A 13,044-nucleotide genomic window follows, 5' to 3' on the forward strand; every position below is an offset into this window, starting at 1 on the left:
ATAACATTTGCTTATCACTTTATTAAAACAGTTAAACTGCAGTATTATAACCGAGTTTATATACACAGAACACAGTGAGATTTCTTAAAAATGAAAGTCTGCAATTTATTAATAACTATGGTAATACTATGCAAATATACAACATCATAATACAAATTAGAGTGTATTATCTGACACACCTCGAGTCTTTCCTACGTGCAGCTTTCCTCCCCCTTGGGCTCCCTTCCATTATAATTATCCCACCTTCCAGAAGCAAATTGTGTCACAACGTGTTCTTGTCTCCCGAGTCTATAATTTGGAACTTGTCGCAGTGCTTCTAAGCACTTCCTAGGCCTTCCTATTATCTTGTAAATAGACACATTAAGTAGATACAGTGTTAAGATTAGATGTTTTAACCTTCTTTAAAAAATCAGCACCTGCATTATATCTTTTACTTCCAGAAGAAGCTTTAGCATTTCCATTGTAATTGACATATATGTCATCAAGCACAATTAAGGTGCCTTGAAAAGTATTTTATTGAAAAAGCCACGTGTTTCTGATTTCAGGTAAGAATTAGAAAGACATGAGAGTCTTTCCTTTAACAATTGGACTCAAAAAGACTGTAGACTAGCCTCTGAAACAGGTTTTTCCAGAATATGGTATTTAAATCAATCATTAAGTTTATGCTTAAGCGTTAAAGAGTCAAATGACTGGACAGTTGGTAAGAGGAACAGAGTTAGAGAAAAGCAGAAGGTGAGGTTATATCCCTGCAGATTCCTCTCTGAAAACATGAAGAATACATGGAGAGACTGAACCTTGAAGGGACTATGCATAAAAGAGGATCAAGAGAAGACTCAGACACAGCATGCAGGTTTGTTGTTAATGGATCTCAGAAGAGTCACTGATTATGACAGGGCTTGACCCAGGCTAAATCTGCACTGTATACTGGTTTCTGTTACGAAATAGTCAAGATGATCAAGAATTAACCAGTGTTTGTATCTCCTGACTAAACATTTTCCAAGTAGCTTTTACACTGTAGCTCTTGCTACAGATCTCTGAACAAGCTGTGTAAAGCCCTTCTTGGTCTGTTTAATCCTAATGAAGTCAACGTGACTTAAATTGTGTAATATCCAAATACTCTAATTAGGTAAGCTTGAATAAACTGGAACATCTTAATGTTTTTGCTTATGTATGTATACATATCTATCTCTGGAGAGAGAGCAAGAACATATCACTATGGTACAAGTATCTAAAACATAAAAAGATAGGAGAAAATTAAATTCATTAAAAACAGCACAGGGATTTTAAAATGTCCTACAATGTTAAACAAATAGAATATACAAGTATTTCTGTCAGGCTAATCCTAATCAGACTGATCCTAACCTTTGCTTTAAACAATACTTCAGTTTATCTGAAAGAGAATGCTTTCAACTACTTCTTGATGGAACTTCAGCAGCATCCCTCTGAGCTGTTCCTAACTGCTCTCCCCCTGTACTTCTAATGCACATCTTTTGCTCAACTCTGTCTTCACAAAGAGTTTAGGTCTAAACTCCCTGGAAGTCAATTTGCATTTGAAAAAATGTCTCCAGTTCAAAATGCATTTCATCTTCTCTTACATTTTTGAGCAAAAGCTTAATATTACATCAGCATGGGATAATGAAACCTTCTCGTAAGCATACTGACATAAAATGGTGAATGTATCACACCATCCATATATCATTTGTCCTCTGTCAAACTTACACGTGTGCATGTTCAGGAGCTTCAATGTCAACTCTCAGGAAAAGTATCAGTAAGAAAATAAATCTGTGGCAGCGTTTCTTTTCTGACATGCACAGAAACAAGACCCAGGAGGATGGGGGAAGTCAGTCTATTTTGTGGCTTCTTCATCACAAGAGAAATTGTTTCCAATCACTTTATTTCAGTATTAAGTAAGGACTGATCCGTATATGGATTCAGTTAAAAAACATACGTAAGCCAGACATCTGTGATGGCTTGACCTCTTCCCGTATGTGTATGAAAACAAGCTATGCAGAATATACTGACTGGGGATACCATGATAAATAAACAAGACCAAAGGATGACTAGAAGATATTACCTCCAAAAACATATTAGAAGATGTTCTGCCAACTTTAAAACTGATGACCAAATATCGCCTGCATTAGTGGTTCCCATGTCTCCAATTGCTGTTTTCCATGCTGCATGCAACCGCCAGCACTTAAGTCTCTCAGAAATACTGAAATTACACCCAAATTCTTCTTTAAATTTCTTGTTGCTAATCCAGGGAACTCCACTGGCCTTTTGCAAGGACAAAATGTCTTAAGCTTTTACTACACCTTTCCAGTACTCTGATCTTTATTCACGTGCTGCATTCTCAGCAAGATCTAATGAAGTCATACGTGTGTGTAGTAGTACACTGTTCAATAACTACAAACCTTTGTTATTTGTTACTAAAACCTTGTGACCAATTAAACTTTGCTATTTATTTCATAATAATCCTAGTTGTGTGTGAAAACCAGCCATTTCCTTGTAGGAAGTCTCATTTTCTCAATTTTTTAAGTGCCTCTTAAAATGAATGATGAGGCAGAAATGCAAGATTATGGAGAATAAGAGGTTCTGTACTTAAGAGAAAATTAGACTTTTAAACAGCAGTGAATGAATAATTCAGGGAATAAATTATGGGCTTGTCTTCTGGAAATAAAACATCAACACTGACCATTTGTTTCACTTAGGTCAGATATTTAGCTTAGGTTCTTGCAGGATTGGTAGTTCCATGTGAAAATTGTATTCGTTAAGGAAAAATATGTTACATATATTCATAAAAATTCAGAGGGAAGCATACAGAAATTAAATTAGCAACCAGATTCTTCTGAATGGGCATTAATGAGAATGTGAAAAAAGTACATTTATTTTTATCATGAATTTGCTGAAGGCTGCTCAAGCAGCTCACACTTGTCAACAATTACGTGAATATTCATGTGCATACATATATATATTTGCATGCATTTGACTATCTGTAACAATAACTGATCATAGATAATTACTCAGGAATTCAGGCAGCTTATAGCAATTGCTATTGTAACACAGAGCGCTGTGAAAAATAACTTACTGGGAATTTATGACAGAAACTGCTCCTTGTAAATGAGGAAAGCGATTCTTCGTAGGGCAAAAGTCGTCATTCCTGACTTACACTGACACACTCCCAGCATTGCCTTTGCACAGAGAACTGCTGTGGTATAGCGCGTGCTACCAGTGCAATGTAACGTGCATTGCATCATTGCATCATTGAGTGCATGATCCTGAAGAAAATATTAACTAGTGCTTTCTGCAGGAGAAAGAAGCTTTTGCAAATGAAACACAAGTAACACATAAAATGCGATCCTTGACGGTGACAAACGATCTACAGCCTTGGGAAAAAGAAGGCTAATTTTTAAAGTTCATAATAACGTTTATGCCTGATTATTTAAAATACTGTCTACATAGTAGTGCAGTTATTTTCATTACAAGATTAAGAATTACCAATGCGTTTCACATGGACCATTACAGAGACAACAATTTCTTTGGGGTTTAAAACACTGAACACATGAACAAACCAGAACAATTTCTGTGCATCACTGAGCTTTTGGGTAATTAAAAAAATAATAATTTTTAAGTTAGTGGAATAATACTTTATTCATTTTATGGTGAATCTCTTCCTGCAATACCGTGCATTATTCTTCCTTTTTGTTCCAAAAATAGAACCCTGTACTATTAATTTAATATACCTTCACCCTACATTTAATGTAATTATCTAGGCCTGAATTATTATTCCATTAACTGGATCCAGTCAATGAACTGTCTTTCACTGCTTTCATTGCTCTAATTCTAAGGTGTTCAGTGCTGGCACACCACAAGCATGTTACTGCAATGCTAGCAAATCAGGAGTCATGCACAGGTATTTAAAATCACAGTGTAAGGAATAACAAACTGTTCAGTGAGGTACTGAACAGGCCTGATTTTCAATCATCTGTTTTGCTAATTACCCACATCTCCTTCCTCACTTGCCTCCATGTAACCTGCACACTAAGGCTGATGGCACAAGCTCTGGAAGCCAGGGAAAGCCACCTCATAGCTGGCCACAGAGGCTACAGGCACCTGTCATTGACCATATGGCTCATGCCTCTTCGCAAGGACCAAGTGCATTTTCTCCCAGCAAGTCACTGGTGTAGGATACACCCCTGGATGAGACTGGCTGAAACACCCAAAACTTCTTGGACATGCTGCAGGGGTGAGCTGGGGCAGACACGGGCAGCACAGTGACAAAGCCCCTCCTCTCTGCATTCAGAATCACTCATATTTGGATGGGTCTCACACCCAAATATATATGGGAATTGAAAAAGCTTTGGTAATGGCTTTTAACGAAGCATGCCAAGTCAAAATTATCAATTTCAGCTGGCTAATGGATTTAAATTATATATTGTTTAATGCAACAGTATCCAAGTTAGTGCTGTTATCTACCAATACACCAAAACCATATGCTGGTTTCTGACAGAAAGCACAAAAGCCCTCCTTGCTACAAGTCCTGATTTCAGAAAAACAATGTCTTCCTTCCGTCTACACTGCTTGAAGTACTATTTGTGTTTGCAATAAAAGATAAGAATGGAAGAGGTACCACCAAGATTCCTGAACTTAAAACTTATCTCTTGTACAAAAGGATGGTGGTTTAGTGGCAATCTTGTGAAACTACAGCACACCTTGCAAGATCTGTGTTTTTAGGCTTTACAAAGAATGGAGCACTAACTTTCCAAAACCTCATGATGAGAACAGGCCAACCACTTCCAACCATGTTTCTTGTAGCAATGATATGAAGTCATCAGTGAAATTGTTTCAGCAGTAAAATTATTTACTATAAGAATACATCTATAATAAAGTATGTATAGCATGCAAGACACCGGAACATAGAACTGAAAAGTTACCAGTACTGAAACAGCACTTCTTTGCTCCTGCTAGCTTTCCCCTTCTTGTGCATGAAGAAATTAAACAAGGATAAAGACTGTCTAAGCCACTGACATGAGACTTGGTTTTTACAAGTCAGTGCACACGTGGATGTCTCAACACAGTAAATTAACATGGATTTGCATTAACAACCAGTAATTATGTTTTATGCCAGCCAATAAAGAGCAGCAGAATGATGAATTCCTACAGCCAGACCCGCACTATATTCAACCACTGAAGTGGCACCAGTTCCAAAATTTGATGCATCTGCCAAAACTAAAACAAAACCCAAACCCACCCCAATCTTAAATGTAGTCCCCAGACAAATCTCAAAACAAGTCTGACTCGATGTATAAACTTGGCCAGTGTTTCTGCACTGTCCCAAACCAGAGACATTTCCACAGTTCTCAAAACAAGGGTACTCACTTTACTTGCTCTCTTGGTCAAGATTCAGTTATCTAAGCCACTTTTCATATCGTTTTCTCTAGATGGAATTTTGATTTATATATTTGCATGAATCCAGGCATTTTGGCTATACAGAGCTAAGAAATGCCAAAGCAATGCCCACTTTGACACAAAAGGAAGACGCAGTTGCTCAGTGCTAAGCACCACTTAATGCAATACTGTTATCTGAAAAGCACATTTGCTAGAGACATTATATTCTGTGGCCTATGGCATTATGTATAAAAGCAGGGACTCTTAAAGTAAGAGGCTATGACAGCTGAGTATTTTGTGCAAGCGTTTTTGTATGACAGCACTGCTACTAGTTTTATAACATAATAAATGTCATTTTAAGACCAGAGTGATCTAAAAGGTTTAACCTGACTTGCACCAAGCCTCACACTTACAACTTAGAGCTTTCTCCCTCCACAGTGGTCAACTCACGAGTGGTTGGCTGTCATTCCTGTGCTCATAGTCTTGCAAAACATTAAATACCTGCTTTCTTCAAGGCTGTGTGAAAATGTAAGTGCATTCTTACCTCAAAGTCCCCCACAAATATTGTCCAGCAATGGAAAAGGAAAAGTGCAAAGCACTATTTTATCTCGGAGATTAATGTTTGTGGTAGCATTGATAAGAACCTCTCACAAGATTCCTTTTTGTGGAAGGCTTTAATCAAGTACATCGTAATGTTATCAAAAGCAGTGTAGACAGCTGGCACCATGCTTTATCAAGAGGTGCGAGATGACACAGGACACAAACATTACAAGCATCGTTCTTTTTAATTCCTTTAGTGTAGAAAGAAAAAGATAGAAAAGAAAATGTGAGTCTTCCATTGGAAAATTTATTCACGTGTCACTAGCAGGCTATGCCATCCACTTCACATTGAAATTCTAGCAAAAGCAAGAATTCATATGAATTAATTGGATATGTCAATTCTAATTAGCCCACAAAGGCTAGGTAAGTGCCCTAAGGAGACTGCAGGGTATCTCCACATTGCTGCAGATAAGTCAAGTGTCCAGTTTTGCCCAGTCTTGGGATACAAGAGAGCTTACACAGAGCAATGCAGAGTGTTGGAGAAAGGCAGCAGGGGAACAAGGTTAAGAAAACAAAGCCTTCCTGCTTTTTGCTGGTTTTGGCAAACTAGACTAATAGGCAATAAAGGATGCTTTCTGAAACAGGCAGAAATCAAAGCCAAAGAAGCAATAAGCATTCACTCAACACTGTAACATGCAATGTTACGACAGCTGCTTCTGAAACAAAATAGAATGTTACCATGCAGGTTTTACTTTTCACTGTGCAGGGAAAATGTCCGTTCCTTTATCCCTAGAAGCAATTGTGATCATTATCATCAGCCTTGAGGAAACCGAACATCCAGATGGGCTGAAATTACAAACAAAACCCTTGTCTTCCAGATGTAAACCTCAAAAGAATCCAAATAATGTCAGAAATGAATGCACCATTAACACCCCCTAAACCAGGGGTAGAATATACACCAACTACAATATATACCAACACCATTTGGATTGGATTTCAGCCAGTATTTTCTCTCCTGCCCTCATCTACAGCATCGGACATGCGTGGGTTTTGGGGCCATATCATTATGGCACCTACTCATTTGCACTAATTTCTCCTTCTATGCTGACCTAATAAGCAGCAATGCAATCTAATTGTACATATTATGCACTGTTCTCTACCAGCAAGTGACAGTAGCTCACAATATGATAGAATACCACTGGTTTTACCCAGACACAAGATACAGTAATGGATTGTTACAGATTATAGTAATCCATTACTATATATTGATAGATATAGTATTATAAATTTATAAATGGGAATAAGTACATTAATTTTCAGAAGCATGCAGAAGCCTGTAGTTGCCTACTCACCAGCCTAGCCAGCAATGGGTTAGGATCCTCATTCTCACTGCTACTTAAAACATGCATTTCACAAGAAAATTACAAGCTTTGGAACAGACTTACTACTTTGAATAGAACATGGTTCTCCTTCTTCTAAACTTAAACCCAGCCTTAAGTAGGAAAAATACAGAAATACAGCCTGAAGTAATTTATCTGAAGTTTGATAGCCTAATACCACAAAGACTGAATGCATTACTCGTAGAAAATAATTAGATGTGGTCTACTGGCATTCACCTGAACTGCAGTCCACTTTTGGGCTCTATGAAGAGAGCTGAAATTTGAGTAAAATGCAGCCAACCTCCATCCTTCTATTTCCACTACATACGCCTCATCTTATGAGAACAGATCACACACACTTTGGAATACCTGGACAGGACCATTTCCATCTGTGTTTGGCTGCTTGATATGCAGACATCACATAACCAGAGGGTCCTGTGCCTTCATCAGAGGTTGTGGCCTGACTGCTGAGGCACTGTTGCTGGACAAGAATGACAAATTCACATAGGATAGAGTTTTCAAAAGAGCCCCAGCCTAACTGAACACACAAAACACAAATTCACAGGTCACTTAGGATCTAAATTCCTTTCAAAACAATCCTGTGCTTTGGTACCTCTGAAAATTTTACTTAGTAAACATTGATACAAACATCGATAGTACTGTTAGATTACTAAACATTCTCACTGTGCAAATTCTAGTCTTGAAAACCATGTGCTGCTATGGAACAAGTAGTGTAGAGGTAGTGGTGTTTGACGAGAAAACTGAGAAGACATCAAGAAAAATTACCTTCTACTTTGTTCTCTACTGTATCACCTCACACAGCTGCCTTTATGTCTGGTAAGGGAACACTGCGTGAGTTCACAACGGAAGAACTTCATTTGCACCTGATAGTTCCAACAAATAACATGTAATTGCATTCAAGGTTCTCCTTTTTCAGCATAGCAGCTTAGGCAGACCCTGAATTTCTAACTTCTTACCAGTAAGACAAAACTATTACGCATGAGTGTTAAACACCTGTGACCACAAGCACTTTAGGCTACTGTGAACTGTTTGTACAAACTTACTTATATTCCTTCAACATCCTGATCCTTAAAGACTTTTTAAAAAGCAAAAAATTGGTAAGAGACTTGGGAATGAGAAAAAACAGATAGTCCTTAAAATAGTTCATTTTACCAAATTGCATGATTGGAAAGACTAAAAAAGGAATTAAGCATCTACTTCGACTAAGAAAAGAAGACACTTCCTTTCTAATACATGGAATAATTAAATAACACATTCAATAGTATTAATTCCAAGGTTTGGCATAGCCTAACAAATAGCACTGGACTGCTGAAAGTTGAACTCCTTTCTCAATTGAGATTAATAAAGCTCTCTGGATGCATATATGTTTGCATAGACAAAAATAATGTATGTGCCAGGTTCCTCATTATACTGAGGAGATGGGCTATCTCTTCACCTCTCACTAAGATGGCATTCCATTTCAAAGATTTATTTCCATCTATTTAAGCATCAATATATATGTAAAGTAAGGATTTTACTCTAGAAACCTTACCTTTGAATAACCTTTAAAATGTGAGGGAAAAATAAGAATGTGAGATATTGAATGATTTGTTCGAAATGAAACTTGATTACTTGTTGGGTAAAGTAAGAAAAAATACTTCCTAATATATGCACAGCATTGACAAATCAAAAAGCACATCAGCAGAATGAAAGATTAAAAGGATCTCATGAGAGATCCTTGTAGTTATGGCCGTTAAAAAGTAGTATTAATTCAGGCAAAACTTGAATAATTTTAACTCAGAAGAAAGAATCTTATCGATAGATACAGAGACAGCAAGGAAAGGCTGGCTGCGTCATCAGCATGGCATACTTGAGAACAAATTACTGCAAACTGCTTTCCGTCCGACCAACAAAACACTATTCCTGGTGCAATTTTGTTAAGGAGATGCCTAATACAGAAATGCGTTAGGAAACGGTAGGAAAATGAACAAACAAAAAAGCGTGTTTGCTTGGTAGCTGCTTCCCATCCATTGCTTAAAAAAAGCAGTACATAGGGAAGCAAATGAAGCTCATGCCAGTTGTTATAAACATGTTGACCCACAGGTGACTTTATTGTGCCTTCTAGCAGAAAAACTCTCATGCTTGGATTGCCAGCTTCTGCAGAGAGAGACATTTCCTAATCTTTATTTCTCCTTGAACGCTATCATAGAACAGTGCCTAACTTTCACTAGCTGAATGCCTATGAATTAACACTACTTTTAATTACTTTAGATACAATCTATATTTGAGCATGCTTTTCATTTTGCATTCCTTTTTCTTCCATTCATTATCAGTCTTTCTTTCCACTAGACTGTTTATATTTTAATTTGTGCAGGCTTTAACAATAGACTGACTCCAATACTGCCCTAATTGAATTAAATTTACTTGCACAGATTTAACAACCCCTTGTTGACATCAGAAGTACTCCTTTTTCTTCTGTCCAGTATATTTTACTGTCTATCAAAAGAGTTATTTTCCCCAGGCCCTACTACTTTTTCAGAGTCAGTCCTTGTGCAACTAGTCCTCTAATACATACCCAGATTAGTATTTCAGCTTTAATAAAATTACAGTCCAAGTCCTAACTGGCCTGCACTTTTTAGTCCTTAAATGTTATTTAGGTCCCTTCAAATAAGTAACTGCAGAGCAGCTTCTGACCACAGTGGGAAGAATGTTTAACATTGGATTTTTTCCACCACAGCCATCATTCCCAATTTTCTTCATAATTAAAGCCCTTTCTAGAATGGGCAAAGAATCAAAGCTGAAAGCATGGCTCACCTATGGCTTTTCCTTTCATCCCACATAAATTCACCCCTGAGCAACCCCAAGAAAGCATCAGTATTTTCTCTCCTACAGTGGAAGATACTCTCATCTTTTGCACTTCAGTTTTACCTTTTCAGAACCTGGATTATTCCAACGTTTTAAAATCATTTCCAAACCCCCACATTGCCACTCCTATTGTGCACAGAGGGATCCAATAATTCTCTTTTTTCCTGTTTATATTTCTTACATTTCCTTTTTCCCTGCTGTAGGTTGTCTTCTTCCAGTGTAGAATCTTCTCTAGGCAGAATTCTCATGTATAATGCCTACTTACAGAAAGCTCTCAATTTAGCTTCCTCTCAAAAGAAAAATTATGATCTGTAATAGCAATAGTACTCTCTCTTTTGAATTTATTCAGAAATAATATGGTGGTTTGAAGCAATTAACCAAGACATAATACTGGGGGGGTCATGTTTGTTTGTGTAAAGGGGATAGAAAATCATATCGAGGGCAAATGCATAATAGTAATTCTTCCTGCCTTTAGTAATTTGCATTTGAGAGTCTAACTAATAGGTGCTGTAGGACAGGGAAGAGAAACACAGGAGGTGCCTCCTTTATTCTTCATTTTCTCTTGCTCTTAGAACCCTCATTATGGGGCAGCATTTAGTTACATATATGCTGTATAATGACTTGTATCACTAAGATAGAAGCAGAAGCATTGCTCTTTGATGTGGAACCCCATGAAACACCTACCCCTAAAAGCCAGTGGGTATGCTCACTGGCTGGCCAGCCACTGGGATGGCCAGCCCTGCAGGGAGCACATATGGAAAATATGGCACCATAGCATGCATGTTCAGTGCCTTCCAAGAGCTTGAGATGAGACAGCCAAATTTCTCTTGGTTTCCTGAAGCTGTTCTGCAGCTAAACTCATGACCAACACGCAGCTCAATTCCTGATGCACCACTGAGCCTAAGCTTACCTGAGAGATTTCTACAGTACATTGGAGATGCCTCTGTTTAATGTGTTACACAACCTTAGCAAAGATGGAGTAGAACATCCTGCTAATACTGCCTGGAAGAAATAGGTCATGTAACTTGGCCACTGCCAATCGCCAAACAGAAATCAATTAAGAAATCCATGTACAGAAAAGAAAAATCAATGGTCACTGACATGGCCCAGTGAGTGGGTGATATGCAGAGCACAAAGTAGTACTGACATGTATTGATGTAACGAGGAGTGCAGCTGTCTGTGATCCAGACAGGAAGGAAACACAGTGTGCACAGCATCATGGATGCTCTGCCAGCATGGGGCGGGGAGGACATGCCATGCTGAATGGGGTGAACAGAGGGATGGAGGGAGAGAACAAGCCATGGCTCCTGCTGTTACCACCCCTCCACACGTCAGTTTTAGACTGAATTGATGTGACCCCTCATGTTTTTTCATAATAACCTATGAAAAAAAAATTTAAAGTATATTTATATACAAATCTACAAATACACTTCACACTCTGCCTCATAGATACAAACACACACACATTAAGGCACTCACATCTTACTGACTGTGGCTGTATTCTAGCTGCTCACAAACTGTGTTAAGTTTTCTCATAATGTAACTCAGAAAATCAGGGGTAAAATGATGCATTCCTTAAGACATTCCAATTCAAATAATTTCTTATATGTTAATTCCTGTTAAATGGCTTAAGCATACCCTAAACCCTCTCCTCCTTTTCTTAATTACTTTTAAAAGCAGGGTCTTTCTTCTGTTTTCCTTTTAGACTAGTTAGTCTAAAAACCCACTGCAGTGATGAACAATTTGCACTGATCACTCAACCAGACATCATATTTTACTGCAATAATCTATTCCTATTTCAAAATTTAGCACAGAACAAGAATGCAACTGTAATTTTCAGATGTGTATGTCAGTTGTCAACAGAGGCAGCATCAGATCTCCTACCATTCAATTACTGTCATTAAGATAAAGAATTAAGATAAATTCCTGATGATGCTTTTTGGCTACGTAGATTAAAACCTTTACAAATTATTGCCTATTAAAAATATACATTCCTCATCTTGTGCAACTTTTACTTGTGATCCTGGCTCAGTAAGAAGCTGCAAGAATTGAAGAATATGATGTGCACAGAAGGAAGGCAGAAATGTCAGAAGCAGGAGAATACCCCCAAGCGCAGAGCCGCAGGCAGCAGACTCACTCAGCAGAAAGCACATGGAAAGGGCAGGAAGATAAGAATTTAGAAGCAGGAAAAAAAAAAACAAAACAGGCATTTTAGAGACTGAGTGAGAAAGGAATGGTAAGGACTTAAAGGCAGGAGGCTAAATAAATGATAGCAGGAGCTGGAAAATCCCCACCGTGCCTTAAAAGAAGAAATAAGGTCATGAGACAGCACAGTAAGAGAAGAGCTGCACCACTGACCAGCAGCAGGGCCAGTGTTTAAGAGGTACAGTTTCTTTGTTTAAAGAAAGAAAAATAATAATAAGAAAAACCAGCAAGGGTCCTCCTAATGGGCAGACTTCACTGAAGGGCATTCTTTTGCCAGAGGAAACTTCTTGGGTCTGCTATGTCTCCCTGGTGTCAGGGCACAGCACTGCGTTGTTCTTTAGATAACACAACATAACACTGTGGGGTAGTTACGATTCCTTTCATGTGGAAAACAGCGTGTCGGGGGGGGGGGGGGGGGGGGGGAACTCTGGAGCTCGATTTTAAATGTTTCCAAAACACAGAAGTCTGTTGGGTTATGCACTATGCCCCAGTGCACAGGCACAGCTGCATCAGGGCCAAAGGCATGTCTCTGGTTTGACATATACCTTACTTAGTTTTAAGAGAGGATCTCAAGCTGTATCCATTATATTCTGTAATTAGAGGTACTTGCAAGAAGCATATGCATAATAAGAGGTACTTCATAATGCTTTCTGCTCAGCTCAAGTGCATT

The 13,044-nt window shown here is 38.2% G+C and overlaps 1 protein-coding gene across 2 annotated transcripts in view; it reads right to left on the minus strand.

Moving 5' to 3' along the window:
* Window positions 1–13,044, minus strand: part of LOC130596793 (connector enhancer of kinase suppressor of ras 2-like) — a 187,442-nt gene that overhangs the window by 111,028 nt on the left and 63,370 nt on the right. The gene's annotated exons all lie outside the window — the stretch shown is intronic.

Source organism: Pezoporus wallicus, unplaced genomic scaffold, assembly GCF_028554395.1.
Source record: "Pezoporus wallicus isolate ANWC-B61680 ecotype Strahan unplaced genomic scaffold, APGP_CSIRO_Pwel_v1 contig_5104, whole genome shotgun sequence".
NCBI classification, from domain to species: domain Eukaryota; kingdom Metazoa; phylum Chordata; class Aves; order Psittaciformes; family Psittacidae; genus Pezoporus; species Pezoporus wallicus.